The 7,395-nt window shown below is 32.9% G+C and overlaps 1 pseudogene; it reads right to left on the reverse strand.

Moving 5' to 3' along the window:
- Positions 1 to 724: 724 nt before the first annotated feature.
- LOC140821364 (kinetochore protein SPC25 homolog) lies at positions 725 to 4,396 on the reverse strand (annotated as a pseudogene).
- Between the last annotated feature and the right edge of the window lie 2,999 nt (positions 4,397 to 7,395).

The raw sequence follows: 7,395 nt of genomic DNA on the forward strand, positions 1-7,395 counted from the left end.
ATATAGATCACCCACGAAAAAAATTAATTTTATATCAAATATATTAATTTTTATTGAAAATAGGATATGATTGATCTGTCTCCGAATAAAGATCCGTGAGACCGTTTATAAAAGACCTACTCTTAAAAAATATTGGGTTGGTTCAATCTACTATGAAAAAACACAGAGACCTAACAACTATCCCATTTAAATAAATAAATAAAATTAATTTATAAATTAAGTTATCTATGCATAGTGAAAAATGTTTAAAATTCAAGATTAATTTTGCAATTTCCAATACAATATACAAAGTTCCGATTCTGATTCAAGACCAAGACCAATAGACAATCCGGTTTCGATTATGATCAAAGAAAATCGTGTTCAGTCTGGTATACTTGGGAGACATAATAGGTTGCATTACACACACAATGAGACTATCTTCCTCTCTTATTCCTATCAATTGTTTTGCGGGTCCATCCCATGTGTTGATCATCGTACACAAAGCCATGCAGATTGCAGCTTATGGAGAAAATATGCAAGCAAATACTGAAATCAAAGGCATGGAAGACAGTTGCGAATACGCACTCCAGTAATCAATCAACAGTTCTCTACATATGACGAAGGTCGATTACAGTTAAATAAAAGAACATAAGATTTAGATCAATATGTTAAAAGCTAATGGTGTCTTGAACACAACTAAAATAATACTACATGAGGCTATATAAACACACAAAGGAGAACTTGTTGATGAGTAAAACAGTAAACCGACGAGGTGTTTGAATGCGGTAGAAGTCTCTTCACTTTTTACCCTGCAAAGATTCAACATTTCCAGGCAAGGAAAAAGAAAGAAACATCACCATAGTTTGAAGGCAATTCTATGTTTGGTGGCATGGATCGGGTGTTTTGGGTACCCGATAGTGTTGATTTAGGAGCCAAATTACCCAACCCAAATGCCTAGATTAGTTAAGTTACACCTTCAATCGGGACGAACGGCGAATAGTAGAAGAAGATCCTGGAGATAGAATCGTTTGTCCTGTCCCAACCTCTCTTGCATTCCTGGCATAATTCACCAGAGTGGAGCCCCTTCTCTTTACTGGTTGATTATGACTCTGATAAGTAGAACAGAAGCCACGGGGGCAGAGATGGAAACTGTTGTAGAGTCTTGATCAATTGACGCTCCGATAGAAATTCCTGGATGGCAATTTATACGTATTCTTAGAAACATGACTAGGCGAAATCAATGAACGGCCAAACTAGAAGCTTTTGACAGTCCAGTGTGCACTGTTGTTGCACAAGTTTTTTACATTTTTCAAGGTGGGACGGAAGATATGTAAGATAGAATGTCATACCACGAGCTGCAGCTTCTTGGAACTTCACCCTCATGGTTCTGACAAATTTAAACAGCCCGTTGCTGTTATTTAATTCGCTAACTAGCTCTTTTGTGTCAGTCAGGGCGGATCACAGTCAAGCACTGAAGATAGGGACACAGAAAGGAAAAATGATTAGATTTTGTTCAACGGAGAACTAAATCAACCAGTTGAGAGTCACTTACTAGTATATCTCTCGTTCTCATGGCGAACAACAAAGGAGTACTCTTCGTTGGGGTTCTCAGGGTTGATGTTTGTAAAGACGAATTTGACGCCTATAATTAGAATAGAATACTTAGAAACACTTGTTTTGGTAAGATGAAACATAAACAAACTCAGCAATAAGAGACACCCACCACGACCACATTCAATACGAAAGCCAAGTACTTTGTTATACCATGAAATGGCATCTTCAATTTGGTCTCTATGTTCAGAGTTCTGATTTAACTTCTCCTTGTATGCAGTCAAAGCTTTCCTCCAATCAGACATATTAAGAAAGACAATCGAGAAGATCAAACATGAATACTAATACATGAAAAGAAAAAAGACATGGATACCTAAAGCTTTTCAATGTAGATAGATAACAATAAATGAATTTCCATGAAATACAGATCTTTGTAATTAGTTAAATTGAGTTTAAACTAATTTACAAATTGACAAAATAATATGAAATATTTATAATGAAGATAAAATGAGATTGGATGTAAAGAAAATATCCACAAAAGCAAACAAATAATAATAATACACTTTCCTGCTCTATATTAATAAATTTAGGTCATCAGGAATCAAGTATCATGGTTGCGTGATTGAAAACAGGAACAAAAGGTCAAAGCATCCTTACTTTTATTTTCATTTTTTCAAAATGTTGAAATATTAATTAGAGAAATTGTCATCCATACATTTCATTAGAGAATTTTAATTATCAACCAAATCTGATTTGTTAATGTATAAAGTTACTGTAAAGCCTCTCACAAACTCGAACTCTCGGGACCAGTTGTTTCAATATGATATTGAAGTCATGAGGTCAAAGTTATAAGCTTCTCGGAGCGCGAAATTCAAACATTTATTAAGTAGGTCTTTGGTGCCCTTTGGTGCCCTTTGGTGCCTAATATCCGACCAACTTATATACGCTTTGGGTATTGAATGCCTCTATATGGAATATTAAAACATAAAAGTATTGCGCAAAAACATTTTGACAAGCTAGAGCTTTTTACACTTCCTTAGCAAGGCTACACACAAAAAACTTGGTAGCCATAGATGACTAAAAGATGCATAATAAAGTATATCAAATTTTTTTTATGTGTTTTTCCATCTTCAGTCTCTACTCTCTATCATTTAACTTTTATTCTCTCTGGATTCGCACAACAGAAAAATTTTCATTATGTAAACTATCATACAACATGATGGCATCGATACTCCATAAAGTGAATAATTGCAGCCAACACATTTGAGAAATCATCTACCTTCTGACTTGTCGAGCTACTATAGCAGCATATTCATCTTCCTTGACTTTTGATCATCCACAATTTTATTTAATTCTTCAATCCTAGCATTCTCAACAGATATAGACTCCATCAATGCCATCCTCCTTGCCTCTTTTCTAGTCTTTGCTACAAATATCGAAATTTTCGAACAAAACTAAAATTTAAGAGTGCACCAGTGCAAAAGCCGCTTTCAAAAAATAAAAATTAACTACAGGATGAGCATCAAAACACCCTAGCAAAATGAAAAGAGAGAGAAATGGAACACTTTATCATGCAAAGAGGAAAGATTAAAAACCAAATTAGGCAGTTTTACTCAAGAAAATTGGTTGAGAAATTTAATTTTGTCAAATTTAAAGTAGGCAAATGTTCTCCATAAGTAGCCTGCTGGTTTCCCAAAATTTAGGAATCTTCCTGATGTATGATGCATATGCAATCAACCAAGTCATTTTTAAGGTATTGCTTCTTGACATCAAAGATACAGTATCCCTCATTGATGAAAGTAACAATACAGGTCTTGTGCTCTCAAATGGAACGAAACATTTTGGAGTACCAATTTCAGATAATAACCCACAATTCTAGCAGTACTAACAGTAGATTATGTTATTGGGAATCCCAGATATTATTTCATAGTCCAAGCCACCTATAATACAGAAACTTAGTGAGAAAAGATAATCCATAATTCAACGAGTAAAATTATTAATATAAGTAACAATTGCATCATCGAATTGAAATAGAAGTGAATGATATGTTAATAACCATTGGGTTTCAAACAAAATAAAATATGTAAGTCCGTTTCTTCCAATTCGCTCAATATCCCAATAAAAGAACATGGCACCCTAATATTACACCCATCAGCAAAAAAGGCATTCAGGTCCACAAAGGTAATCACTCTTATAAGCAAACCAAGATTCGTTGCAAATATGAAGTAGGCAAAACTACTGCAGCAAATTTAAAGCACAATCCCTGTTTGACCATTCTGCACAAAGAGGAAACCCAGCCAGCTTCGCATATATGACAATCAGTCCACTAATTATAACATCCAAACGAAGAAAAAACTTAAATTTTTCTGCATACGTAAGAAGAAAGAAAAGAAAGAGGTAAATATAATTACCAGATAGAGCTTTAAACCATAGCATCTTCAGCTTCTTTCAACTCTCCTTAAGGTTTCCCAACTTCTCTGAAAAAATTGAAAACAGAAAAACTAAATCCCTTCGACAGAATCAAGAATCCCAAAACCTCAAAATTCCCGGACCAAGGCAAACATATCATTACTTCCTTAAAACACAGTAACAAAGCCTAAAAATTAAGTGTCCCTAATTCAGTGCAAACAAAAAAAAACGCTCAGAAAAGAAAATGCCTTGAAATTGAATGGTTTTTTGAGCTTCGGACAGAGCAGAATCGAGGAGATCCCTGTACGAGGTGTAGGAAGAATCGACCTTGCGCTGCTGAATAGCGATTTCCCTTTCGCAAACCAGCCTGGATTCCGCCATTCTATTCCGAACATCATCTCTGCCTCCACTCTGCATCTAAGCTTGTGCGTGAAATCGCCAATTTTGCTAGAAATTGAGGGTTGATTTGAACGAAGAGGAAAGGAGTGAAGCGTAGTGGGAAGCCCGCCATTTTATTTTTGCCTTTTTTAAAATTTATAAAATCTTTTTTAACTGGGCCGAAACTTATTTTTCGGCCCGTCCAGGAAAGGCCTCCATCCTGGGCTGGTCCGGTCTACTGGAAATATAAATGTTTACTCTACTGTATAAGTAGGCCCAAATATGTATATTCCCTTTTAAAAAAAAAAGAAAAGAAAAAAGAATACACTTTAATTTAAATATTTTGTATAAAACGACGATTCCGGTTATAGTTCCATATAGTTCCGATTATGATCCTATTTTGGTTTCTTATTTTTAGGAATTGAAACCGAACCGTAAGTCGACAGTTTCGGTTCCTACTTTGGAACCGAAATGGTTTTCGAGATCTTGTACTTTCGGTTTTGGTTCGAACCGTGGAATGTTCTAGCCTTTCAACAAACCACCCATCATTTGAAGGAAAAAAATACTAGATAGTGCATGTTCGGAATTTTGCGAAATTTTAATCAGATTTTTTTTCCCCAAATATTTTATAAATCAATTTTGGCAAGCCAATGTGTTAAGTTTTTAATTCAGAATTATTTTATTAGAATTTGATAAATTGTAGTAATTGGTTGGGGAAAAGAATGATTTGTAAGGTTGTGTTGGATTTACGGAATATTGACGGATTTCAAATCTATTTAATATTTTTTTTTATATATAGTTTTGGATAAAAAAAAAAAAAGATCATTAATTTCAAACTCATTCTTCCATGTTTATATAGTATTTCACTCAATTATGATAGATTTCAAGTTCACCCAATAATGAAGAATTGAAATACATTATACTTTAGTGTAAATAAGTAAATTATAGATTTAATAAAAGTTCATTTATTGTTTCATTATTAATAATAAAAATGTGATCTATGACTTTCAAACATATTCATGGCAAATGCAACCTAATAGTTGTGATCTACGGGTTAATGATTATTTATACTATAATTATTAACTTTGAGACCTTTAAAATAACTACATTAGAGGATACCAAAATATTTAATTCCATAATTATATTTTTTATCATACGAAAACATCAAGTCCATCGATATTTATAAAAAAAATAATTTTTTGTTTAAATTTTATCTGAGAAAAATTTTATAATGTCCTTGGTTAGCGTGCAAGCTTCTTACCAAGCTAGCTAATATTATTCAATTATTGTTATTCAATCATGTCCGTGGGCCTGAGAAACAAACACACACGTTCCAAAGTAAAAATCTGAAAATTTCGACCAGAAATTGCATTCAGACCTCTAGTCGTCGATTATTTTTTTTTTTCAGTTCTTGAGTACTTTTTTAGTACCACATTTTCACATGAAGTATATCATATTTGTATGACATAGTACTACAATTTTGTGGGTAGGGAGTGAACCCATAGAAATATTTTGATTGGAGATTTTTCATCAACTTCCCCGATCTGAAATTTCAAAGCAAATTTTAAGTGGAAAATTTTAAAATAACTAATATTTTGTTAATTTCATTAAATTATTCGTCGATAATATCATATTCTTGGTTAGGGAAGTAAACTTGTTTTCATCTAATAATTAATTAATGAGTCGACTGAGTCATGATGAAATTATGATAAGAACCATGCCAAAATGCATTTTATAATTTAAAACCCTACTTTTTTTTCATGATATGAGATATTACACTTGTTAATTTCGGTACGTAATGAGTAAACTTATGGATTATCGCGATAATCTGTGTACCAATTTTTTGACCCATGAAGTTAAAATTTAGGGAGAAAGTGAAAGAAAAACCAAAGAAGAAGATACATAGTTTTGACCACTTGAGGGCAGAAGATTTTGATTGGTTGATTGGGTACAAAAGTGATGACTCTCAGAAGAGAAGACGATCAACTCCAATCAAACAACAACTACAAAAATTAGCTCTTCAATATTTCTCAATTTTTCAGCAATTTTATATTTCAATTTTCATTTTTTCATGTTCTAGTAAGATTTCTGTAAATTTTTAGCGGTAATACTCATCATTTCACCTTCTTCTTTTTTCTCGTTTCAAGTTTGTAAATATAATAAATTTTCGTTTCGAATAGCAAAATTAATTCACGTCGTTTGCAAATCAATTCCTTGTTGTTTCATTCGTTTTTAACATATTTCTTGGCGTTTTAATCTGAAGGAAGCTAGAACAAACGGACACATCAGGAATCCACACTGTTTATATTAGAAGTCAGATTTTCATCATTTTCTATTTCAAGTGGTGTGGAAGGCCCTCACACGTCACAAAAATTCATGTCAAACAAGTTTCTGGCACGCTCAGTGGAACCTAAGGATGCTTACAAAATCCAGTATTTTTATGAAAATTGGGAGGAAATGCACTTAGTGTATACCTGAAATGAAGGATATATGATTTCTGAATTTTCATATTCATGTGATGATCTTTCACAAAATAAGATATAGATTTCTCAAGCAAATTTTGCCGAAAAATACCGAAAGAAGATGTAGAATATATCATTGGGTGAGTTCACTGTATCAACGAAATGGACGATAAATTCTTGAAAACATGGAGAATATGACAATCCTAATTCTTCATGTTTATATGATCGTGTTTACATATATGAAAAGAGGGTCCTCGATGACAAGAAACAAATAAATCAAAGTAGAATATAGGAGTTTAACACCAAAGAAGACCATCAGAAAATGTTGGATACATAAAAGATCAGATGTTTGAAGCAAATGATCATCGTTAAAAAAAAAAAAACCAAGTGTGAGAAACGATTTTTTTTACTTTTTAATTATTCATGTGTAAGAAATTTAAAAGCTTAGGATCTTGGAATCCTTGTACTAGAATAAGATATGGATATTGGAAATTTGGTAGATTGGAAATATTTATTAAGTCATTGATATTTACCCTTGGGCATACATATTTTCGAAAATTAGGTCGGGGAATTTACAAGGTTGAGATATCCTACAGATCTAAAGGATTAAGGCATG

This window comes from Primulina eburnea, unplaced genomic scaffold (assembly GCF_022965805.1).
Source record: "Primulina eburnea isolate SZY01 unplaced genomic scaffold, ASM2296580v1 ctg552, whole genome shotgun sequence".
NCBI classification, from domain to species: domain Eukaryota; kingdom Viridiplantae; phylum Streptophyta; class Magnoliopsida; order Lamiales; family Gesneriaceae; genus Primulina; species Primulina eburnea.